Genomic DNA, 27,751 nt, shown 5'->3' with positions numbered 1-27,751 from the left:
ACCTAAGGAGGGATCAGTTTATTTTTCTCTGGTAGGGTCACAAGCGAAGGTACCCCGTAGAGATAGTCCTGCTTTTTATTTCTTTTTGCTAGGTACCCTTAACGCACAAAAATAAAGAAAATAAAATGAAAAATGCGGTTAGCTTCATGAGCACGAGGGGGGGCTCCATGGAACGAATATCCCCACCTGCATTTCTTCTATTTCCTTCCCAAGTCATTATTGTGACTGTGGAATGTGTTGTTATTGAATGATTCATTTATTATTTTCATAATGTTTATCACGAAGAAAAGGATAAAAATGGATAAACAAGAGCATTTAATCAAATCGGTATAGTCATTTTATTTATATTATTTTATCTACATTTATGGCAAGTATAATGTGTAACCTATTTAACATTTTACGAATCAGGATGATAATGATCATAGAAACATGGGAAACAATAATTATTGCGACATAAAACACTTGTAATGAACGCCGAATCTTTGTATGTGCATTGCGTCTATTGCAAAACAAACTTGGGTTACATTCGTAAGCGATTCTCGGTCACCGCACAATCTCACAGAGTACCGCGGATATCTGTTGTTAGAATTACGTGGGAATGAATTAAAAATTGAGTACCTGAAGCGAGATTCGTTTCACCGACCTCGTGCTAATGAAACTTAACGTTTACTCGCTTGGCTGCGGAATCTTCGGTTACTAGCGGCGGCAAGAAATATGATTTTCTCGATAAAGGTTGCTATTTACATGTACTGAAGTCCTAGTCGTGCCCTACACAGCCTGTCAGTGTGAATAAAATCGACGAGATAAAAAAGAAATGCAGAAGTCACCTGCTCTAATTTTCAGTAGCATTGGACTTTGTGCTTGGGGAGAGTTTCGCGACGAATACAAGCTAGGTAAGGGGCCAGTGGCGCTGAGTACTCTGCAAATCCGAACTGGGACTCCATCTCGACCTGGCGACTTGTTTTCACTCTTACACTTGTTTCTCTGGGCCAGGGATGCCTATTTCTACGTCCTGCACGCGGGAGTCGGTGCGACAGTCAGACAGCCGTATGTTTTGACGATTTCCCTGGGTAAACTATTTCTTAATCGCGAAATTTAAAACTTCGGATTTCCTTTTGCTCTCTTCTACTGCCGCACCAGAGGGGTCAACGAGTGACTTGATAGAAGCTTTCGACCCACTTAGTGATTTTACATAGGACCAGAATCTTATCGTGTTCTAGGCAAGATCTTTCGCTAAGACACGACAGTAGAAGCCGTATTGATCTTCTTACGAACCCAAGACTTTCTACTAGCTTTTTCCTGTCGATATTTGAGTGTTCTTTTGTGATCAGAGAGTGCAACAGTCTCCGTTTCCTGAGCATTTTACGAATTTGATTATTAAACCATGGAGGGTGCTTTCCATCCTTATTTCACTAACTTGGCACATACGTGTCGAGAGAGCGGTTTACAGTCAGTTTAAATTTGATCATAATTCCTCTACGTCCTTAATATTGGAGCTGAATGCTGCCCAGTCATTTTCTAATTTGGATGCTAACAAATGCTTATAGGCTTTTTCAAGCATGACTACTGTCCTAGGCTTCTTGATGGGTTTATTAACTTTAATAAGCATCTTCACTATGATAATATCATGATCACTAAACCTTGTATCTTCAGTGATGCTGCCAATAAGGTGGGGGTCTTTTGTAATCTCAAGGTCTGAAATAATTCAGCTGCATAAGGGTTGTCGAATTAATTGTTCGAGGCAGTTTCCGCAGAACGTGTACAAACGTGCTTCACAAGACTGTCTCTCCATACCACCCCCAGTGAATCCATGGGTGTCCCAGTCTATGCTTGGCAGTTTGAAGTCACCTCCAACTACTACCACATGATCTGGGTAAACCAGTGTTGCTGAGCGGAGACTTTCCTCGAATGACTCTATAACTGCTACGGCAGAGTCAGGTGGCTGCTAAAAACATCCGGAAATCCTCCTGAATTCACCTAGGCCTGCTTCTCGTGTCCAGATAACTTCACAACCAGACACCATTTCAACCTCGATAGATACAATACTTTAGTAGACAGCAATGAGCACTCCCCCTCCTATGGTGTCTAATCTGTCTATGCGATATACGTTCAATGCCCCGCTAAATGTTTCAAAGCTCTCTACTTCCGGTTTCAACCATCTGTCGGTTCCGAGAATAATTTGAGTGCAACGTCTGTTCTGGAAGGTACTAATTGTTATAGTCGAAGTGTTTCTACTTTGTACACAATATGTTTCACCCTCCGTGAATGGACTGACATGCGTTCACCAGATGACCTCAAACTACCGCCTATTCGAAGAAACCCAGATGTGCACTCCATAAGTACCCTGCCACCCGAGTAACTGCTTCCTTTGTGTTGCGCACCGCTGTTCTACCAAGGAAATTCCTACAACTCTCCACTTCATAACGCGGATCCAGAAATCTGCAGCCATGATCGTCATAAAATTGACGGAGCCTCTGGTTGAGACCCTCCACTCGGCTGCAAACCAAAGGATCCCAATCAACCTGGGTACGATGCTGCAGATAGTGATGTCTGGTTGCATACCGCTGAACGAGGCGAGTTCACTTTCGCCACCCGCCGGTAGGAACTGAAGAAGGCTTCAGATCCCAAGCGACAGGTGTCATTCGTGCCGTCATGAGCAACAACATGCAGACTGCTGCACCCTGCACCCCTGACTGCCGCAGGCAGGGCCTCCTCCACATCTCGAAAAAGGTCACTCAGCAGACACACCGAGTGCAAATTGGAACTCTTTCCGGCTCTGGATGCTATTTCTCAAAGGGCTCCGCAACACGCCTAACATTGGAGCTCCCAACTAGTAGACACTCCCCCCGTGTGCCTGTTCGGACTCTGCTGTAGGAGCAGCACCTGCCCACTCACAGAGTGAATTTGCTAGGTCAGACGGGCAGCCTACTCACTGACTTCTCCCTCTCGAGATACACGACTGCGTGTCAACCTGCCACTCATTCTGCAGTGAGCGCAGATCCCCCACATCGGGTGTGCTAGGAGGTGTCTCGACAGCAGAGCCCGTGGGCGAAACAAGCGACACCAGAGGTATCCCACGCGAGACCCCAGTGTCTCCGCTGCCGCAACACCACAAAGCAGCAACCTGCAGACAGCAGACTGTGCCCATAAGGGTCTTCAGCTATTCGCAAATCCCGGCCAGCTCCTCCTGTGTCCGCACTACTACTAACTTAAAAATTAAACTGCGAAAACAAACAAAATAAACTAAATATCCGACTTGCTTGTCTCCTGGTGCTACACGCATGGAGGCTGACAGTTGAATGAGCTCTGGTCGTCCGAAACAAACCAACAAGTGACTACTGCGAAAATACACACGTTATCGTTACTAAACCGCGATATTATCCCCCTCAAATACAAAAATACGCAATGAATTTAAGATTTACATTTGGGAAGTACACAAAAACTCGAAAAGAATTTTATACAAACATGAACACAAACAGAAAAGCTAAATACGTGAATTGATGATCTCGTGGTGCTTCACCAACGCAGGCTATGACTGGCTGTCATGCTTTCCAATGAAAGGCACAATAATTATTTCAGAGTTTGGCATAGTTAATATTATGTGGCTCTGATAAAAGTCAATCTATCCTTGGTACTTTGATAAGAAAAAGTGCCATTTGACATATCCATATTTAAACTTATTATAAATAAATAATTATGATCTATAATCAAGTCTCTTCTACATGTTGGTATCAATGCCTGTTGCTTCACTAGTCTAGAAATTTTTGCAGTAGCACCTACTACTCTTAAACCAGGTACTCTCATTACAGTAAAAATTATTCCTGTTAGAAATACAATCAAAGAAAGCTTCGGACAACGCACTTGCTTCACTGCCACTATTAAGAAGGCAGCGCACTATCGTGCCTGAAATATTTAATTCTATAATAGGCTGGCTTATTCTACTTTGTACGGATGCCGTATGAAATTCGCCAAGCAAATGTTTCCCACACTGCAGCCAGCTAACATAGTCTCTTTCAGTTGCAATCACACTTACTCTTAGATTAATGGGGTCACCAATAACCACAGATTCAGCAGCGTTTTCTAACGTGACCACCAGTTTCAAATCAAAGCATTTCGTCTTCTTCCTTTATCTGCTGCACATCACCTAAAGTTTTTGAGCAACTGCGTTCCTTCGCGTCATTGCTGTATAGGTTATTATCTGCTTTTACTTCTTTTCACAAGTCATCACAGTTCAAAGCCTCCTCAATCTTTTTATACTTGCTACTCCATTAATCTATTAACTCCGCCTCTTCAAAACTTCGCACGACTGAATCTACTTCTTACAGAGAAGTCTTAGCCTGCAAATGTCCATCATTATCGCAAATATAGGCACTTACCTCCTTTTCGTTGCTACCTGTTACAAATGAGTTAGTTTACTTTTCCTTATTGTTAGTAACGTTTCATTTTACAAGTTTATCGTACTTTTTTAATATAGACAAAACGCTCTCTTTTAGGTAATCAATATTTTTGAACAAATTATCAGTACTGGTTTTTGCTACTGAAATACCATTCCTGTCATTGATTTGCGTGTGTTGGTTTACTTTGTTCTGATTGTCAGTCACCGGCTGTGTTATTGCCTCTGCGTGGTGAGAGCCAGTTTCCTCACAGACGGGAATTAGTTTCCCTGACATTACCTATTACTCTCGTTAATTACATTTTCAGAGCGGAAGGAAATTTGCTCTCCGTTCTGCCCCAACGGTACATTTTATGTATGTCTGTTTTACTCATAAATTTGAAAACGAGGAGGCCGTCTTCCTTCTCTTCCTCTACCTTGCACATGACAATTAGAATTCGTGTTTGGAACTTCAAACCTCCTCACATTTACTTTCCACTCTCACCATTTTCTTTGTTTACATTCCGCCCGCATCTCGTGGTCGTGCGGTAGCGTTCTCGCTTCCCACGCCCGGGTTCCCGGGTTCGATTCCCGGCGGGGTCAGGGATTTTCTCTGCCTCGTGATGGCTGGGTGTTGTGTGCTGTCCTTAGGTTGGTTAGGTTTAAGTAGTTCTAAGTTCTAGGGGACTGATGACCATAGATGTTAAGTCCCATAGTGCTCAGAGCCATTTGAACCATTTTTTGTTTACATTCCTATGAGGGAGCCTGTTATTAATGTGTACCTGTTCCTCATTAGCTGCCACTCTCTCTATCTTTACTAGGTATTCAATCAATCTATCTGCTTTGTCTCCGTTCCACAGGACTACATCCAGAATCTCTACGATCGTCTCCATGGGAGAATAGCAGCCTGCATTGCTGGATGTAGTCCTGTGGAACGGCTTGCCATGCCATTTCCACCTGGCGCCTCAGGTTGACCAGCGTTCGTGCTGGACGTGCAGACCGCGTGAGACGACGCTTCATCCAGTCCCAAACATGCTCAATGGGGGACAGATCCGGAGATCTTGCTGGCCAGGGTAGTTGACTTACACCTTCTAGAGCACGTTGGGTGGCACGGGATACATGCGGACGTGCATTGTCCTGTTGGAACAGCAAGTTCCCTTGCCGGTCTAGGAATGGTAGAACGATGGGTTCGATGATGGTTTGGATGTACCGTGCACTATTCAGTGTCCCCTCGACGATCACCAGTGGTGTACGGCCAGTGTAGGAGATCGCTCCCCACACCATGATGCCGGGTGTTGGCCCTGTGTGCCTCGGTCGTATGCAGTCCTGATTGTGGCGCTCACCTGCACGGCGCCAAACACGCATACGACCATCATTGGCACCAAGGCAGAAGCGACTCTCATCGCTGAAGACGACACGTCTCCATTCGTCCCTCCATTCACGCCTGTCGCGACACCACTGGAGGCGGGCTGCACGATGTTGGGGCGTGAGCGGAAGACGGCCTAACGGTGTGCGGGACCGTAGCCCAGCTTCATGGAGACGGTTGCGAATAGTCCTCGCCGATGCCCCAGGAGCAACAGTATCCCTAATTTGCTGGGAAGTGGCGGTGCGGTCCCCTACGGCACTGCGTAGGATCCTACGGTCTTGGCGTGCATCCGTGCGTCGCTGCGGTCCGGTCCCAGGTCGACGGGCACGTGCACCTTGCGCCGACCACTGGCGACAACATCGATGTACTGTGGAGACCTCACGCCCCACGTGTTGAGCAATTCGGCGGTACGTTCACCCGGCCTCCCGCATGCCCACTATACGCCCTCGCTCAAAGTCCGTCAACTGTACATACGGTTCACGTCCACGCTGTCGCGGCATGCTACCAGTGTTAAAGACTGCGATGGAGCTCCGTATGCCACGGCAAACTGGCTGACACTGACGGCGGCGGTGCACAAATGCTGCGCAGCTAGCGCTATTCGACGGCCAACACCGCGGTTCCTGGTGTGTCCGCTGTGCCGTGCGTGTGATCATTGCTTGTACAGCCCTCTCGCAGTGTCCGGAGCAAGTATGGTGGGTCTGACACACCGGTGTCAATGTGTTCTTTTTTCCATTTCCAGGAGTGTATTTTGTTCAGTAACTGAGGCACCTAAATCATGTTGTGTGGTTGTGTAAAGATAATTAAGATATGCTTGCCATCTGAACGTTTACACAGGTTGTAAGCAAGTAATGTCAGTACATTATCAGCTGTAGGATATCATTTGTGGTTGATTTAAAAATATGTCCATACACACACGATGTTTTCACACACCACATATTAACCTCAGACTTTTATTACACTTTCTCATTTTATGTGTCTGCTGTTACATGTTCTAGTAGATATAGCTCACACATGAAAGCGTGTGTAGTCGTAAGAAGTCAATATCCATTCGCATAGTGTGTTATTTTGAATGTTGCACACGCACCATTTTATTACTCCGTGACATATGTGGGTTTGAAGCTGTAGATCCTCACCTTATTTATGTTTCTTTAATTTTATGTTTAATATATGTTAGGGACTTCTGTTCTGGTAAAATTTCTTATTTAGTGTTAAACAATTACGACAATACAAGCTTGGTGACATAACAGACGTCAACGTAGAAGATATAATGAACGTGAGTGAATCTTCAATCGAGTTATACTGGTCACCCCGCTTGGAAGAATAATCAGAGCACAGTTTCTCAGAGAGCAACATGATAATAAGCACAGAGTATCTTGTGATACTACTTTTGTCTTGATAAATGAGTGAATATTTGACCAGCTGAGCATTTGTATACACATTGTAACGTCATTAATAATCGCGTAAATGCCTTCAGCATTATGGCCACCTGAAAAGTGAATGGACAAGATAGTCTCCCTTTGAACGAAAGTGTTTTTCTTTCAAGTTTCATTGTCGCTGGCAGATATATTTTTTTTGTTTTACTATGACACTGGTGGCTATACATTAGCTTGTTGACCACCTCTTTGTAAAATTTAGCTTGTTGATGTACCATTATATTGTTTAGAGTAACACCTCCTGCACACAATTTTTGTGCAGACAGGATATAATGAAATGTGGCTAGTCCTCCGTCTAGGAGCTTTTCAATTTGTTCACCTTTAATCATACAGATGGAAGCGAGTAGAATTAGTTTATGGCCGAGAATATACTCCTCGGTACAATGGTCGGTTCTTTGATTTTCTCCAGAAGGAGGCTGAGTGAATATAACACATAATTTATTAGTTCACTTTATTACAATATAGACAAGAAGAATTACTTAACGTCTTACAATCCATTTCCACTGAAATGAGTATCCACAACTACAACTGGACATTAACTTATCACTTAATACAGACAAAAAACAAACTCTCACTCAAAATATACTTAATTGTAACTTTCCGACTAGTTCTGGCTAATAGAAGACGATGCTGTTGTCTTAGTCGATGATCACAGACTGGGTAAGTGGTCCTGTGCGTGGCCGCCAGTAGCGAAACGTTTCTGGTTGTAGCTACACCGGTGTTGCTCATTCGTCCTTATATTATCTTGTAGTTGCACTGTGAGGTACCGACCTTGCTTTGGCATCTTGATCTTCAGGCGACGCCACATTCTTCGTAACATGTTGTAGTCTGGCATGGTTCTGGGTACATTTATTTGCTTTCAGGGTTAACTACGGAAGTGAGGAGTGCTGTGCATATGAAACAGGCGACACATTGTGAGGCCTGGTGGAACGAATCGCGGCGGACTACGGGCGTGCCAACCTTCCTAGAGACAGAGGGAAAGAAATGACACTTACGCACCTGTATCCTTGACAGGGGAAGCATGCCACTTTGCCACACGGATAGCGGACGAACGAGCCGTAGTGGCTACCAGTCTTCCTGCAAGCAGAAAAGCGAGACTCGTTGGTGGCTAAATGAGCGCTGATTGGATTGTTAGTTGTGACCTCACGAGGACCTAAGACGCTACGGAAACTTCTTAGAAAAGAAGAGAAGAAGTTCGATTCATTAGCTTGTTGACATTTCGCCATGTTTGGAAGCGAAATATTGACAAGGAAACAATTACACCGTTATTGCAACTTTTAAGAGGGGTGATGGTCACGTTTTGTTGGCGGGAAAGTAGGAGCAAGGTGCTGGGAGGAGACTGGAAAAGCAGAGAAATGTAGACAGTCAGTGACGGTGCGTGAAGGCGTGGGTAAGCTGGAGGAGTTCCGGGGCAGAACTCAGTGACGGGTGTGAGAGGCTAAGATGCGGAGTTGCTGTGTCCCCTCTCTGCTCACAGTACTTTGAAGATCATGGTTAGCATCACTTACATCTCCGACATATTAGTGCAAGCGACATTATTGTTGTTCAGTTGCAAGATAGCTACCACTGGATCATATTTGTTAATGCTTCCTCAAATCTTTATGATTCTTGGATGTTGGTTCCAGACAAACAGTCACTGTGATCGTCACAGCCAGGTTACTGCACCTAGTTCATAGAATTAGGTCCGAGATTTTATGCAACTCCATCTTCTTCAGTAACTTTGCGAACTCAGAGATTTAGTTAGCAGTTCTCTTAGTAAGGTACATCTCTGTAAAGTGTTTCTTCCACATAACTGCATTAATATTCATGTGTCTTTAATAATAAACCATAGTGTTACTTAAATCTTTGTTTATCAACACAAACACTCCACTTAAATGATAAATATTATGTTAATTTCCCACCTTCAGATTCACTGCTAGGGCCAATAAATTAAAGCGTTACAAATTACCTTGCATACATTAAACTCAGCTCTGGATCTCAAGGTTGTGTCTGATTCTTCATTAATTTCTAATAAAATTAGATTTCATATTGTAACACATGTGGGTCTTTGCACAGTGACATTATCTTTAACATGTGCAGCCCGCAGTATCTGATGATCAGTATTATGGTTCATAGCAATACATTTTTATAAATGAAGAACTGCAGAAGCTGTTAAAAAGTTCCATTATTGAAACGACCAGGTTCACAGCTTATTGCTGCACCCTCAGGTAATCATAAGAGTAGAAAACTGTGGAGAAAATATAATAAACAATAAGGTCTGTACCTCAAGTTAAAAAATTATGTAGTAAATATCGGATAAGAGTACTCACAACCAATTCTACCAAATGAATGAGAGTCAGATAATAAAATCGGTATAACGATGGACTAAACACCTCAGACAGCAAAGGACCCTAAGGGGAGAGAGAGAGAGAGACCCAAGAGAACTGATTTACTGATATGGTCCAAAACTGAAAGTCAAAATGTGGAACTGAAATGGAGGTAATTAAAAAATAGGAGTACAGTTAATTAAACTCCCCACTGGGACATCAACATAATGTGAGATAGTCTTGGGTGGTAGTAGCATACGGTTGTATGTAGGCAGAGAAACTTACCACATTGCAACCATGATAAAACAGGAATCCGAACAAAAAATAGTGTGGTTGACTGCCAGTAAAGATAGGTTGGTGGAAACCAATATAGGGAAACAGACTAACCAAACGATGCTAAAAAATAGAAGAAGGGCGATATTAAGGAACGTGAAACTCAGAGGTCACGCAGACAGAACAAACTAAGTCGAGAGCCGGTGTAACACTGAACTCACGTCGGCTAGGGCAAGGAACCAACTAGAAAGACCAGCGTGTGCACAGGCTAGGTAACAAGCGACACCAGGCAAGCATAACAGAGACAATAAATGCTACTAATGAATGGGGAAGAGACGTTGGGTGGTTTCCTTACATAGCTAAGTAGTACAAAGATGGAAAACTATAATATAATCGAACCTGTAACATAAAATAATCCTGATAGAAAATAAAAGTCATTAAATACAGCCAATAATTATTGGTTTAGAATAATGATGAAAACTTTTAGTTAAAGGAAGTGAAAGATTTAAATGCAAACTCGAGAAAAGAGGGGTGGAGAAAAATAACACACAGTAAATGGTCACGATAAATTTCAACTGTCTACATAGGGTTACGTAGTTTTATTCATTTTTGTTAAAATGCTATATTTTTATGTTACATATTTTCGCCCCATTTCCTATCTTCTTTTCTTCCTACCTCCTCCGCTCCCCCCCATGTACGCTTGATTCCCTTCTCTTTCCCTCTTATCCAACCACTTTTCTATTTTCCTCCACTCCCTTTCTTCTTGATATGGCTTCAGATCTCCAACCTTCCATAATTAAATGTTTTCATCGTTATTCTAGGCTGCTGAGTATTGGCTCTATGTAACGTCTTTAATTTTCTCTCAGTATTATTTCACGTTCCGGGTTTGATTATATTTTGCCATCTTTATTAACCAGCTGTGTAAGTAAGCCACCCAACTTTCTCTGGCCCCTTCACTCGCAGCAATTATTGTTTCTTTCATGCTCGCTTGGTGTCGCTTGTTACCTAATCTGTGCGGGCTCTCCTTTCCGGTCGATTCCTTTCCTCCATTATAATGTTCATTCCTAAAGTTGACAAATTCTCTTCGTCCTTAATTCCTCCCATTGAAGTTCAATTTCCACCTACGTATTGATGATTTCCTTGACTACAGTCCTTGACTACAGTTTCCTTCTCCCCGAAGCCTTATATGTCTTGTCAACATATTTTACAAATGGATCCATTGAATCATCTGGCCCACGAACTAAATCTCATACCTTTTGGGTAATGTCGTCTTAAGTGCATCAGTTGGTGTCTTCTCACCAAAAGACCTCTCTAAGCGTCCTATCTTTTCAAATTGGTTCCTACACCGTTCCTTCACCCCGCCCCCCTCCCCCATTTCTTCTCATGTGTATTGGTCCATTTAAAAATTCACTCTTTATTCTGACTTGTCCAGACTCCAAGCAAATTTGTTTAAAAATACCTTTTCAAATTCAGCAAATTTTACCCACTGATCAGAGTTTCCCTTTCCCAAGATAAGCATTACCCATTTAGAAATTTTTCAGGAGGAAAAAATATCATTTTTAAAAGATCTGCAATATCAGTCAAAAAATTATACTGACAGTCTTGAAGAAAATATACAGGGTGCAAGTCATCTCTAGAAAAACTTTTCACTGGTAGGTTGGCCCAAATAATACCACTATTAGTACACAAATTTCTGGACACTATACCTTCTTGAATTTCTATTATTCTTCTGCCGAGATTACACAACTCATTTCCTAAAATGTTAACATCATTGCTTATATTTTTCTTTACTTCGATTAATTTAATATTTCATTTATTAATTTTCCTTCTCTCTCACTATATTAAATACTTATTTATTAAATATTTATTTTCTAAGTTACTTTTTACAGTTTTCGAACAGCTTTTGTTATATCATCTTCTTGCTTAAAAACTAAAATAATCTCCTTGAGCATCTGTTCACTGTTACTATATTCCTTGAACTAAAATGTATGCCTTGTAAACCAGTCTCAAGAAATGTTTTAACCTCCCCTGCTATGTCGGAATTTACTTTAACTTTACTTTCAGTATTCTTGGATTTTTACAGTTCTTCTTAATCTTTTCCATCACTATTCTGAACATTTGTGTCGTACACAAGTCCATTGTTGCTTCTGGATTATCAAAAGACCGACCTAACACTTTACCCTGCTGGACTGTCGTCCAAGTTTCTCACCTCTTCCGATTTTGTCATGTTCAGACAGTTACCTTTAAATTTACACACGAAAAAGTACTTGAGAAACACTACAGTGTTCGTCATAACATTAAAAAGAATGTCACTTCTTCCAAGTTTCGGTACAGGTCCGTGACTGTTTTCGTCAATAAGGTCCAGTTTCTCTTTAGCTTTTCCAAAAATTTCCACATTCCATATATGCAATTCTTCCGTAGTCTTCAGTTATTGTTTTATGTATACTGTTCAGGTTGCATATCTCTGTAAATGAAGATGAAAATTAGTGTTTCAGTCTAAAATTTCCTGATCCCGCTTGCAAATACTAAACCCAAATATGAGCTGATGTCTTATTAGAATTGCATATTGTATGCAATCCACATTTATTGCAACGTTACGGAAATTATTACAGTAGCAGAGAGGAACATTTAAACTTATCTTTTTGCGGTGTGATTGTATAGTGGCAACCAAATTTCATTCAGATACATCAGAGCTGGTCCGAGTTTATTAAAAACTGACTGAAATGCTATTCTTAAAGTTACTACGATCTTCACTGCGATTTCCATAATTGTCACAATTCTATGCATGTATCTAACCAAAATCTTGGTAAAGATACATTAATAACATAAAATGTTTGTTACTAGTCCGTTATTACTTGAGACAAAAACAGACTGTCGGATATGAAATAATTTACAACAAATGACACACGCGTGTCAAAGGTACTTTTTCAAAGAAGTTCTATTGGTCGATTCTGTGTCGTTAATTTTGTACGTTTAATAAACGAAAATTCATGTATTTTTAAAAATTATAATCTGTATTGGTATTAATAATTATTTTTATTTGTTTAGTTCAGATTAAAAATACTTGACGAATAATTTTTTAGAGTGCACATAACGTTAGTATAAAAAGCATTTCGAATTTTCGCATGTTGATCTAGTACGAAAGTAACTGCCGGAGCCAGCCTTTCTTTACGGGTCGCGTCATCACGCTCCACCTGTGCTAGTCGACGCAACTGCCACCGGCACCACTGGGATGTGAACCGCCGACTGCTGCCCGACAGCCTACGCCCTTGACAGCCAGCAGTTCGCTGCTCCTCTCCAGTTTGCGGTTCTGTGGTCATCAGACAGGCAGTCCCGCTGGCTGAGCATGTCTAGCTGCGGATACCAGGCAACACGCCGCGAGTCTGTCATCGTATCTAAGGAGCAGTCGCCCGCTGGTAGGCAGAGGTAGCAAAGCTGTGCGCTACCGCCTGCGTCTGTGTGACTGTGTCTGCGTCTGCGCACTCGGGTCCGAGGGTTATCGCCCGCCATTTGCTATGTGCCTGCTGCCGACACACTTCTCTAAATTTATATATGATTGGAAATTCAGGGCTTTAACAACAAATTGCCTGCATTCATCGTCTGCATATCCACAAAATCGAGTAAAGAGCCACTCGGCCACACCTGCCTATCAGCATCCGTTACAGTGTAGATACAGAAAGGAATATTCCTAATTTATTTTTATTATTTGGTCCCAGCTGGCTCATTATGTGAGAAATATCGATTCAGACAAGTGTAACACACACTGAGGTGACAAAAGTCATGGGATAGTGATATGTACGTATATAGATACCGGTAGTATCGCGTACACGAGGTGTAAAAGGGCAGTACATTGGTGGAGCTATCATTTGTACTCGGGTGATACATGTGAAATGGTTTCCTACGTGATTGTCGCCTCACGACAGGAATTAAGAGACTCTGAACGTGGAATCGTAGTTGGAACTAAACGCATGGAACAGTCCATTTCGGCAATTGTTAGGGAATTCAATATTCCAAGATCCACAGTGTTAAGACTCTGCTGAGAATAGCACATTTCAGGCATTACCTCTCATCACAGACGAAGCAGTTTCCGAAGGCCTTCACTTAACGCCCGGGAGCAGTGGCATTTGAGTACAGATGTCAGTGCTAACAGATAAGTAACACTACGTGATATAACCGCAGAAATCAATGTGGGACGTACGAGGAACGTATCCGTAAAGACTGTGCGGCGAAATTTGGCGTTAATGAGCTATAGCAGTAGAGGACTGATGCAAGTGCCTCTGCTAACAGCATTCATCGCCTGCAGAGCCTTCCTGGGCTCGAGACTATATCGATTGGACCCTAGCGTGGTCTGGTCAGATGAGTCCCGATTTCAGTTCGTCAGAGCTGATGGTAGCGCTCGGGTGTGCCTCAGGTCCTACGAAACCACAGACCCAAGTTGGCACCGAGGCACTGTGCAAGCTGGTTGTGGCTTCTTAATGGTGTGGGCTATGTTTACATTGATCACTCACTGTATATGATTGTGTTCGGCTACTTGGAGAACATTTGCAGACATTCATGGACCTCATGTTCCCAGATAACAATGGAATTTTGTGGATGACAATGCGTCATGTTACCTCGCCACAGTTGTTCACGAGTGGTATGGAGAACATTCTGGACAATTCGAATGATCGGTTTGGCCATCCAGATCGCCCGACGTGAATCCCACCGAACATTTAAGGGACATACTGAGGGGTCAGTTCGTGCTCAACATCCTGCGCCCGCTACACTTTGCAATTACGGACGGCTATCGAGGCAGCGTAGCTCAATATTTCTGCAGGGGACTTCCAACGACTTGTTGAATCCATGTCACGTCGAGTTCCTGCACTGCGCTGCTGAAAAGGACACGATATTAGGAGGTATCTCATGACTTTTGTCACCTCAGTCTATTATACAGACATAATCTGGATGGAAGCAGAGAGAGAGAGAGAGAGAGAGAGAGAGAGAGAGAGAACCGCCATTATTTTGAGACATCGTGTCTAAGCCTGAATCAATAGGCAACAGGTTATTTCAAAAGGGTATGGACTATAGTCGTTTTCTATTCTTCCTGTAAAGAGCAACACGGTTCACGTCTTCGCCTCATGTGCATCTGTGTATCCTGAGAACAAACTCTTTCCACTTTGCGAAAATACTGCAATGTCCCATGGATTCAGCTTTATTTATGTTGAAAAGGCTTTCATATACAGATGGTTGCATTATTTATCACTTTAAATTTATCTGATTGATCACATCCTCTTAAGGTTCTAGACACTAACAGACTGTTACAGTGAATGATTGACTTGTAATGCTGTAATCTCTTCTCCATACTTCAGAATATGCAACAGATTAAAGCAGGATGGGTGGCCTACGAGGGGCATTCTGCGTCAATGCAAAACACAATGCTCAGTTTACTAATTAGGTTTTCTCATTGTCTTACAGAGGGTAGACAGGTTCAAAATGGTTCAAATGGCTCTGAGCACTGTGGGACTTAACAACTGAGGTCATCAGTCCCCTAGAACTTAGAACTACTTAAACCTAACTAACCAAAGGACATCACACACACATCCATGCCCGAGGCATGCCCGTAGCGGTCTCGCGGTTCTAGACTGTAGCGCCTAGAGCCTCTCGACCACAACGACCGACAGGTAGACAGGTTGCGGAGAGAAAGGAAGAAGAGAATGGAGAAGATTTTTGTGGAAAATATGTCTAGTGTTACAGAATCTCTGAGTTAGAATTAAATGTGTTTTAGCTCGTTTCTCGCTAGACTGAGGAGTCCAAACTGAGAGCGACTTATTTAGTCTTATCAAGTGGAGTGGAGTAAGATCCGGGCCAACTGCTGGATGAATCACTTTTCAGTTTACTTTTAGGTCAATGTACCTAATGCACGGCGTCAATGGGCTGATTCCATACCTAAAGTGCGATTCTAGAAGGTCAGTAAACTACTTACCTGCAGCTACCATAACGTCTCCGTTGGACTCAAAACGTTTTCCAGCTACAGAGTTGTTTAGGTGTGGGAACAGGTGAAAGTCAAAGTGCACCATGTATGAAGAAAAATGTGTACATGCTAACTTTTCTGCGAGTAATCATCAATTATTTTCCGAAAAGCAAATGCCAGTCTCACATTCATCGGAAGAATCCTAAATAAATCAGGCAAGCGCAAGAAGGAGACAAATTTCAAAACTTTTGTTCAACGGATTCTTGAGTGTTATTTGTCAATTTGAGATTCTTACCATGGGGGATTAATAAAGCTGGAGAAGTTCCAAAGGAGAATAGCGTTCTTGGCCAAAGCTTATCTTGGTAATCGCAAACTCGTCGCCATTGTGTTCATCCGGCTACAGTGCTGCAAGATAGGTTTTGGGCCTGTTTGAAAAGTTTATGGTCAAAATTCTGACGACGCACGTTCCAAGAAGAGTGAAGCATCACGTTGCTTCCACCTACATACATCTTGCGAAATGGCCATAACACGAAAACATAAGAGATTCAAACTCACAATATATTTTTCTCTTTCGCATCCCAGTCTCTTCTTTCGAATATTTTCATCCAGTTGTTCCAGAAGACGTGGGTAGTACCCGCTAATCTTTCTTTTAACTTGTGAAAGGCAATCGATACGAAATATCACTTTTTGATCCCATAACATATTGGTCATGAGCATTCCGGCGTGCAAAACTACGCAGATGATACTGTCATTGACTTACGTTAATTTTAAATTTATTTATACCAGTGCAATCTGTGTGACAGGCCGAGAACAGTTAATCTGGCGTTCTGATATCTTTGTAGCGCTATTCTATTTTCTGTTCTGCACAGTTAGTTAATTACAACATTAGCAACGGTAAATATTTATGTGAACGAGCAACATCTAGATCAAATGACGAATATACAATGTGGAAGAAAAAATATGCCAAAAAAATATTTAATAGAAATAATGAGTCGACTGCCTCATGGGCTGAGCGCATGTAACTGCAAAATAAAACCGAAAGAGATAACAACAGCAATTGGTGATCAGATGACTCGAGAGGCTCGTTCCATGGGCTATTTTCAGTAGCGGTTTGGACTGCAGTGGTTTAACAGTGCCTTTTCCGCAATAATAGGCCATTGATATTGCAATCAGCTAGCCATAAAAATCACGCTCTTCGAAGGAAGCGTAATAACAAACCGCAAAGGAGATGTCGGACTGGTCGTTAAGTGACGTCACGGGCGGATACAGGAGTGCGTCACTTGACCGCCGCCCGCTGCGCACGTTTCGCGTTCAGGTTGCGAGATGAAAGGAACTGCACAAAGAACCGCCAAATACGGAAAACCCTGGATAACAGACGGGAAAGACATATCTGCTGTGAGCTGTTGTGGATGAAATATCTAATTTCTAGTTCTGTTAATATAGCAGTTTATTTTCTCAATGTACACTCTTTACATTGTCGATTATATTTAGAACAATTTCATCGAGATTTCACAAGATGTGCGCATGACCGACGGGTAACATAATGAACTAAAGGACGTTTAATACTGCTCATCCTTTGTGAGAAGCGTAAACGTGTGGCCACAACCACTGCTACGTCGGATACCGTCTGCCTCACATTTACGTTCTCCGAGGTGACGCGTTACATTGTTTTCAAGTCCTTCGTTATGTTGGTGGAAAAATTATCTTTCATCAACGGCTTTATAGCTGCATATCAAAACCAACACATGTAATGGTAGCACCGCTAAAGTTATTTTTACGTGGACTCTCAGTTGTGGTTTCCCGTAAACCGATTTCCGAATACCGCTTCTGGGTGGAAATGTAAACACTGATATATCAGTTTTGGAAATGTGCTTTTGACTTTCAGATTTTTACTTCCGCAGTTTGTTTACTTTCATGTATACGCTCTATCGCATTTGAGTCATGATCGGTTGGTCTTGTTCTCTCATGTTTATTAAAATGTTGATTAATGTGAGAGAAGCAACTTTATGTAGAGGGCAAGGAAAATTGAATCTTGTTAATAAAATTGGGACATAATTTATAGACACTATTCGTGTAAAACAGTTGAAGCTTACTAAACCAATATTTGGTCCAGCTAGCAAAATCGATTGAGACCCAGTACGAAAATACAACAGATACGACAGCTCTCTGAAACTACGAGGATGTGCCGATAAGTAATACCTTCGAATTTTTTATATGAAAACTCTTAAAACTTTTAAACAAAATAAACGTTATTAATATCCTACATCTTTGTTCTTCATGTCTAAATATTTGCCGCCCTCTCGCTAGAGGGCTCCGAATTGCAGCGTGTAACACGGCGATGTGTAACGTAACTGTAGCTATACGTAACATAGAGCGCGCTGTAATCGAGTTTCGAATTCAAAGTGTTCGTCCACACATGGGGCGCCCTCTCCTTCAGCATGACAATGCCAGAGTACACAAGACCGCTACGATATCTGGGATAATCCAACGACTTCCCACACTTATTGTCATCGATCATCTTCCATATAGTCCCGAAGTGCCTTCGTCAAACTTTCATCTGTTTCCAAAACTTGAAGAACACACTTGGAGGACTTCACTCTCATAGTGGTTAAGTGATGCCAACGGAAGGGAGGCTGTGGCTCCGTCAACAAAGTCAAACATTCTACAGTGACGGTACCAACAAACCGGTCTCTCGTCGGGAAAAATGTGTTCGTCGTTAGGGTGACTATATTGTGAAATAAATATGTAGACGTGAAGAATAAAGATGTAGAATGATAATAACGGTTGTATTATTTAAAATGTTTTAAGATTTTTCGTGTAAAATATTCGGAGGCATTACTTTTCAGCACGCCCTCGTATATCCAGTTGGGCTATTAGGCTGTCTGCCGCGCGTGGTGGCCGCGCGGTTTGAGGCGCCATATCAAGGATTGCGCGGCCCCTAACGCCGGAGGTTCGAGTCCTCCCTCAGGTACTGGTGTGCGTGTGTTGCATTTAGCATAAGTTAGTTTAAATTAGTTTACGTTATGTGTAAGTCTAGGGACCGATGACTTCAGCAGTTTGGTCCCTCAGGGACTCACACACATTGGAACATTTTTTACTAGGCAGTCTCAGGAAAGGATCATTGGAAGATTTAGTGTTGGAAATACGCAATATGTGCTGCGAGAGAGCTGTGGCATAAATTGCTTTCTAACAGACGAATTCTAAACAGTTTTCTCGTTGCTTCTCTAGACTGTAGCTTACTTTGATTTGAAAGTCTTACTTACTAGTTAGTGCCATCTAACGGCACTGCATTCGAAATATTTCCTAGGATATGTTGTTGTGTTGTCCTCATTTGCATTATCTGGTCTAGATCATCATTTCAAAACTGCTTTACCTTACTACTCCATTAAAAAGGGAACAGTTCCATATACATCGGCCTGGATTACTTTGGCACATACAAGAGCACTAAGTACATGTTTCGGTTTAAGTGTGTTGAATAAGAGCTAAAATAATCGGTTATGCGTACTCAAGAATATCAGCACCTTATTCTAAAGCACTCTTTTATGGTAGAAAAACTTTGTAAGTCTTCCTATCATTTTCCATACTCTCTCAGAGTTATTGCTAGAGACGCAGAACGTGCATTTTAATATCGTATCTTGTTATCTTCTGTCTTTACATGCTTCATGATTTACATTGTTACCTCAATATATTTCTTTGTTTTCTGCGGTCCAGATCTATAGGATACGTATCCGACATAACAGCAATGCTCATTCAACTGTTGTTTAAAACACACTTTGCAGTGCAAAACCACGCTACTCAGCACTCTTGTGATTTTCTGAAATCATAAAAAGTAAACTACGGAGCCAAACATTTTATCCCATGACTATTGTAATATTGCATTACGATTCATAATATTAAAGATTTCCTGTCTAAGTTTAACAATTTTATGTTTGCTCCAATTCCACCCCTGCATACATGAGAAGTAAAAGTCTCGGCCTCCGTCTAAGTGCACTGAAAGATACTTAGTCATCTATTCTTTCGTCGCTGACGCTAATTAATCTGGAGGGCAGATACGTTCTGGGGCCGGTGCACCTCACCGTCCCAGTCCCAGAAGTGGCGCTTTGACATGCACAGATATATGTTGTTTTTTTTTTTTTTTAAATAGGGTATAACAGGTGTCAGTGCTGTTGTTTTTTCTCTGCATCGAAAAATCTTTGCACAAACAAATCACAAACTTTATGAACTGATGTTTCCTGCATGACTGTAATTGCACCACTTGGGCGACTACACCTCAGCTCCTCAGTACAGACTAACGGTTTTGCATCCATGTCTCCTCACCTGACCTACTGTCCAGAAGAAAATAACCATTAAAGGCTTGTTCTTGCCACATGTATTTGGTGTTACTAACCAATCTATACTGATCTAACGTTGTTCGCTACAATGTCCTTAGTAAACAACAAAAATATCTGTACTCATACTCTTTACACCCGGCATTCAGGGTGAGTCACTAACTAATGCCACCAAGAATAACTCCGAAAGTATGATAGGAGCTAAAAAGTTTGAGGAACAATTGTTGCATGTGAAGGTCAACTTAGTTTATTAAATGGGATGCTATAGTTTGGTACTTATTTTCTGACAGCGGCTATCGAGACGAATCCAATGATGTGTAACAGTAAGGTCTTTGAAGTTCAATGAAGGTCAAAAAGGTGGCATAAACGTCCATTTACAGAAGGTGTTCGAAGTGATGACCATTGGTATCATTACAGTGTCGCAACCTTCTTATCATGGATTGAGTGGGATTCCTTATCACTTCGGCACCTATCGAAGCACATGCTCTGACAATTCTCTTTCGCATATCTTAAGATGTAGTTGGAACATCTTTATCAGCAATGTCTTTTGCGAATCCCCACAAGAAAAAATCCAGAGGCGTCAAGTCTGGCGAACGAGCCGGTTACGACACACCTCCTCGGCGCCCAATCCAATGATTTTGGAACTGTCTCTGCAACTCATTTCTAGCCATCAGCGAAAAATGTGCCGGACACCCATCGTGTTGATACCACATCCTGTTCCTTGTTCCTAAAAGTATTTCTTCCAATAATAGACCTAATGTTTGCAGGAATGTGGTGTATTTCCCACCATTAAGATTCCCTTCGATGAAATAGGGACCTCTAATGCTGTCCTCCAGAATCCCACATCGTACATTCACCGACCACGATTTTTGGTGTGCAACCTACCGCTGCAGTTGCTCAAAAATGCATGTTGTGCAAATTAACATTTCCATGGTTCGTGAATGTAACCTCGTCAGTAAACAAAAACAAATTAATAAATGAGTCATCCCTCTTAATCTGAAGTTAAGCCCACCGGCAGAATTTCAGTGCGATGCATACAATCCGTACCAGTTAATTCTTGGTGGAGACTGATTGGTAAGGATGATATTTATGCCGATGCAGAACACGAACAACACTACTCTGGCCCATGCCAACTGACACAAGGATCTTGAACCACAGTGGCAAGAGTACTAATTTCCGTTTCCTCGCTGGTAACTTTCCTTTGCCAGATATGTTTCCGATGCGTTAAAGATCCAGTTGCTTTCAATTTATCGTACACATATTTACATGTACAAGGTGCAGGGTGAGTACGTTGAGGATATCTTTCAGGGTATAAGTCTCTACCTCTCACTGAATGTCGTTGGTATTCTCCTAAATGTGAAGCATATCGACTTGTTCTTCGAAGGAATACATCATTCATGTTCGCTTGATTCGACGATACTAGTCTTACCATAGCTATTAGTGTTGTATTGCGAAACCGTCCAAGACTGTTTACATGTCAATGGCACGTTATGTGGATACGCCGTATTCGGCGAATATTTACTGTTTGCACGATATATGAGAGAGAATTGTCAGATCATGTGCTTCAATAAGTGCCGAAGTGATGAGGAATACCACTCAATCCATGATAAGAAGATTGCAGCACTGCATTGATACCAATGGCCATCACTTCGAACACCTTCTGTAAGTGGACGTTCATGCCACCTTTTAGACCTTCGTTGACCTTCAAAGACCTTACTGTTACACATCATTGGATTCGTCTTGATAGGCTCTATCAGAAAGTAGGTACCGAGCAATAGCATCCCATTTAAGAAAAACGAAGTTGACCTTCATATATCTGACGCGACCCCACCTAGCAAGATAAAACCAACGTCATATTCTGGCACCCGTTATCCCATGCAACATTTGTCCCACAAACTTTTCAGCTACTATCATACTTTCGGAGTTATACTAGGTGTGAATAGTTAGTGACTCACCCTGTACATTTTCCGCCAAGGGGTGAAAAGAAAAAATAGCACTTCTGCAATATCGAAGTCAAGTTAAGAAACAACATAGAGACAGTGTGATCTATCACATGTAGTATGGAACATCTTTCCTTTTTTGTCGCCCACTCGTATCTGGAAGTTGTTGGCATTAACGTCAGAATCTAATGCCAGAGGAAATATTCATCTTAAAGAACTTTTTGGATTCCAAATACCAGGGAATTCCATTATTTGATGTCGACCTAGGTTTCATTACTGTTTGCCAGCATCACAGTTATCTTAACAGTTTCACATGAATTCCTGAATGCTTTTCTGTACAAAATGAGTAGGAATCACAGCAGTCAAACACACTTCTCTTAGCGTAACGGTGTATTTGCTCATAAGCAGTGTTACACACTTTGAGGTGATGGTTTATATCTACATTTGACACGTAAGTGGTTGGCATTGAGTACAGATATACAGTTTAAAACTGTTTCTCTACAGTTAAACTCCTGAACAGCATGGAGGAACACCTACAACTTCCTGTGTGAGTTCCAATCTCTCTTATTTTCTCATGCCAGGAGTAGTCAGTTAAAGAAAGTCCTACGCCACATTGTTTCTGCTGGTTACATACACTCAGGGGCAGGCATGCATTCGGGGCATTAATTGATTTATGACCCCTTGGGAGTAATTGTAATTCTGAGAAACCCCTACCCCTCCCCCTCAACCTCCACCACCTCTCTGGGAAATCTAAAACCCATCCCCCCCTCTACTCGAAAAAATGACCACAATTTTGATACAAAATTTTTGACTAATTAATTAAATAGATCAATTAATTACCAACTCCCAGTCTGGGAAATTCCCCAGCACCACGACCCCCTGCATCCACTTACCCTCTTCTCCTACATCTGCAAATTGGCAGAAAAAAGACCGAGTCTGTGCTGGAGGGAAAGGACAAGCGTAGTTTATTTCCTTTATTTTGGGTGCTACCCTGTTGGAACTTTGCAGGAAAAGCTCAGCCCCGCCTCTCCCCTCCAACCCCCCTCCCCCACCTGGAAAAATGGCGGGACTCTCTCAGTCTGTGCTGAGCTGTTGGACTGGAAGGTGCAAGTATTATCTCTTCCAGCAACTACATGTCCTAATTACTAATGACACTGCTGCAGACTGCAGGTATTGCCTTCTTGGAAGATTTTTGTGTGTGTGTTCACCTTGACATGCACAATGCCACCATTAGAGGATGTCCTGTGCTCCTCAACCACTCTCTCCCAATACCTTCAAGATAAAACCGGCAAGAAAATGACTCTCTGTGCTGGAGAGGAAAGATATCATGGGACAAAATTCAAATCAATGTCATCAATATATTGATGCATAGTCTTTATGTAATCAGTTTGTGGGAGACAGAGCTCCCCCATGTAGACAGAGCTCACGTCGGCACCCAAAACCCCAGTTTCCCATGACGTAATAGCTGTAAGCAACAATGAACGTAATGAGAGTGCCATAGTAGACGCTGTTTGAGGTCTCCTGAGGATGTCTGTCGTCAGGGAGCCACCAAGGGGTTCAAAAGCTACCCAATGTAATAATTACAGATCAGAATACTAAATACCACTGACTGCAGACTGGATGTTGGCCTCTTTTGATCTCACAGCACCAAATAATGCGTCATGTGGCTGCACTCTGTTGATCGGGAAATTCCAGACTTACTCCCTGTCTCTGTCTCTCTGAAGAGGCTACTGTCTGTTTATGTGTGCCAACAAACATCAGCAAACACACAGACAAAGTTTTCTATATCTCCTCAGCAAAATGGCTCTGAGTGCTATGGGACTTAACTGCTGAGGTCAGCAGTCCCCTAGAACTTCGAACTACTTAAACCTAACTAACCTAAGGACATCACACACATCCATGCCCGAGGCAGGATTCGAACCTGCGACCGTAGCGGTCGCGCGGCTCCAGACTGTAGCGCCCAGAACCGCTCGGCCACTCCGGCCGGCTCTCCTCAGCATACTGTGTTCCTATTGGATACTGCTGGGGACTAAAGGAGAGCTGACGCAATTTCGAAATCGAAAATAGAGGGAAATGGTCTATTTGCATTACTCTATTAAATTAATAGTTTAACAATTTACAGGAGTCAAATAGATCACTTAAAACACTCACCATCACCTTATGACGATAGTTCTTCGTCATAAACCGTATTTTCAATGTTTGAGAATAACACAAAAACATTTCGCAATTCGAGTAACTAAATTTCCACCACAGATAGATCGTATTGCTAAATATATGAAAGGTCTTGTGTCCACTGACATTTGATAGTACTAGCTCCCTCCTCCACAACAACGTTTCCACTACATTCTACATCACAGAGCTAGAATATTACACTACTTTTTTGCTCATAACGGAATGCTAAGAGCATGCCCTTCCTCTGTCACATGATGGTTCCTCACTTTCAAACTCTCTCAATGTAACCAAGTGCTTCAAATGGTTCAAATGGCTCTGAGCACTATGAGACTTAACTGCTGTGGTCATCAGTCCCCTAGAACTTAGAACTACTTAAACCTAATTAACCTAAGGACATCACACACATCTATGCCCGAGGCAGGATTCGAACCTGCGACCGTAGCGGTCGCGCTGTTCCAGACTGTAGCGCCTAGATCCGTTCGGCTACCAAATGCTTTGTCACATATCAAGTCTCTTAAGGTAACAGCACAGAGAAGTTTGAAATATCAGGTTCATACTACATATCATTTTATAAATTCGGTAATATATCTGATTTCATTGCAATGGTTATGCGTCTCGTTGTAGATGGAGATTGAAATTTCGTTAAAAGATCTCGCCGCAACGAAAAAACGACAGATTACCACTCCAACTCCCAGATCATACCCACGGTACTCTAGCCCTCGCTTCCATTTGCCTGGCGGAAAGTCAGTGAAATCAAATTGATATATTAAATTGATCATGAGAGCCACTTTCCAGCAAACGGATTACACTCGTGAGGTAGCTCAAATGGGAATCCCTGGAAGGATGACAATGTTCTTTTTGACGAACACTATTGAGAACCGACATTTGCAGCTGACCACAAAGGATTCTGTCACTACTAACATACATTTCGCATAATGACGAAGAAGATACAAGAAATCAGCGCTCATAAGGAGGCACGTAGGCAGTCCATTTCCCTCACACTATTTGGGTGTGGAACAGGAAAGGGAATGACTAGCAGTGGTGCAGGATGACCCTGTGCGTCACACTGTACAATGGCTTGCGAAGTAAGGTTATAGATGTAAATGAAAATTTTATCTACCTATTAAGATATCGCTTCAACCATTGATAGGTACACAGAACTCACGGATAAATGTTGTTCTTTATTTATCGAGATAAAAAAGAAAGAACTTCTGCTTCTGATTCATTCGCAAAAAACATTCATATTAGTTCCTAATATCCGCATTACAGTCACTTTGCGAGACATATGTGAGATGTTGTTATATATTAGCCCAAAAGACTTAGGAGCAGCGGTATAGAGCTTCCCTCTCAATTCATCTTCTGTCCGAGTACCACTTACCCACCGTATTCTCACGAATCTTACAGTAGCCGATATAAAGCTTCTGAATCCACTTAGTTTCCAAGAGTAAGAGCTGTCCCCCGCCCGGTTACAGACCTCAGTTAATGCTCTCGAAATCCCATCACATCCTGACAGCAATATTCCATTAGTTAGAAGGCTCTCTAGTCCTCGACCCATCAGTTACTAAGTACAGTGCTATCACAACAACGAAAACTGCGCCCTAATGAACAGGAGGAAATTCATAACCAAGCAGGGTATTGAGGACGCCACAAAGAAATCGAGAAGAACATCACCTACGTTTTATCGATATCGAATGATGGTTAATAAATGTCACGTTCTACGTGTCCTGATCTGCTTTATCGTATTCCTATGATTACTAAGTTACAAATATGACAATGTAATTGTGTCAGAAACTTCTCTGACAGCACCTCTCTCTCTCTTCATCCATCGTTATTTTTATAATATCCAACCGAGTAAAACTACAAACTATAATAACTTAGCTGACATCACTTCGTAGAGAACTGGCTAAGATATTACTGCATCTCTCTGTTCTGATATATTAAAAACAAATACAGTCTGCGTTTTGACATCAAGCATGTGTGGTGATCCTATTACACACTACTGGCCATTAAAATTGCTACACCACGAAGATGACGTGCTACAGACGTGACAGGAAGAAGATGCTGTGATATGCAAATGATCAGCTTTTCAGAGCATTCACACAAGGTTGGCGCCGGTGGTGACACCTACAACGTGCAGACATGAGGAAAGTTTCCAACCGATTTCTCATACACAAACAGCAGTTGACCGGTGTTGCCTGGTGAAACGTTGTTGTGATGCCTCGTGTAACGCGGAGAAATGCGTACCATCACGTTTCCGACTTTGATAAAGATTGGATTTTAGCCTATCGTGATAGCGGTTTGTCATATCGCGACATTGATGTTTGCGTTGGTCGAGATCCAATGACTGTTAGCAGAATATAGAATCGGTGGGTTCAGGAGGGTAATACGGAACGCCGTGCTGGATCCCAACGGCATCGTATCAATATCAGTCGAGATGAGAGGCATCTTATCCGCATGGCTGTAACGGATCGTGCAGACACGTCTCGATCCCTGAGTCAACAGATGGGGACGTTTGCAAGACAACAACCATCTGCACGAACAGTTCGACGACGTTTGTAGCAGCATGGAGTATCAGCTCGAAGACCATGGCTGCGCTTACCCTTGACGCTGCATCCCAGACAGGAGCGCCTGCGATGGTGTACTCAACGACGAACCTGGATACACAGTGGCAAAACGTCATTTTTTCGGATAAATCCAGGTTCTGTTTACAGCATCATGATTGTCGCATCCGTGTTTGGCGACATCACAGTGAACGCAAATTGGAAGCGTATATTCGTCATCGCCATACTGGCGTATCACCCGGCGTGATGGTATGGGGTGCCACTGGTTACACGTCTCGGTCTCATCTTGTTCGCATTGACGGCACTTTGAACAGTGGACGTTACATTTAAGATGTGTTACGACCCGTGGTTCTACCCTTCATTCGATCCCTGCGACAACCTACATTTCAGCAGGACAATGCACGACCCCAATTGCAGGTCCTGTACGGGCCTTTCTGGATACAGAAAATGTTCAACTGCTGCCCTGGCCAGCACATTCTCCAGATCTCTCACCAATTAATAACGTCTGGTCAATGGTGACCGAGCAACTGGCTCGTCACAATACGCCAGTCACCACTCTTGATGAACTGTGGTATCATGTTGAAGCTGCATGGGCAGCTGTACCTGTACACGCCATCGAAGCTCTGTTTGACTCAATGCCCAGGCGTATCAAGGCCGTTATTACGGCCAGAGGTGGTTGTTCTGGGTACTGATTTCTCAGGATCTATGCACCCAAATTGCGTGAAAATGTAATCACACGTCAGTTCTAGTATAATATATTTGTCCAATGAATACCCGTTTATCATCTGCATTTCTTCTTGGTGTAGCAATTTTAATGGCCAATAGTGTATGTACATGTATTGGTCTATTGGAGCAGGCGACAGTGATCGAAGTCACTTGCGCAGACCTGTGTAATTTTTTGTTGCCTGTACTGTAGGAGCTCCATGTCCCAAAGGCTATGAATAACAAGAGAAGGTTTCTGTGTTGTCCATTCATAAGCAGTTTGATTCATTATTTTTCTGCTGTAACTCATCTAAGCAGTGCATGACTACACCGCCATACATTTTGCTT

Source organism: Schistocerca piceifrons, chromosome X (assembly GCF_021461385.2).
Source record: "Schistocerca piceifrons isolate TAMUIC-IGC-003096 chromosome X, iqSchPice1.1, whole genome shotgun sequence".
Lineage (NCBI taxonomy): Eukaryota > Metazoa > Arthropoda > Insecta > Orthoptera > Acrididae > Schistocerca > Schistocerca piceifrons.
The sequence above is the reverse complement of the archived record's forward strand: the minus strand, read 5'-3'. Positions refer to the sequence as shown.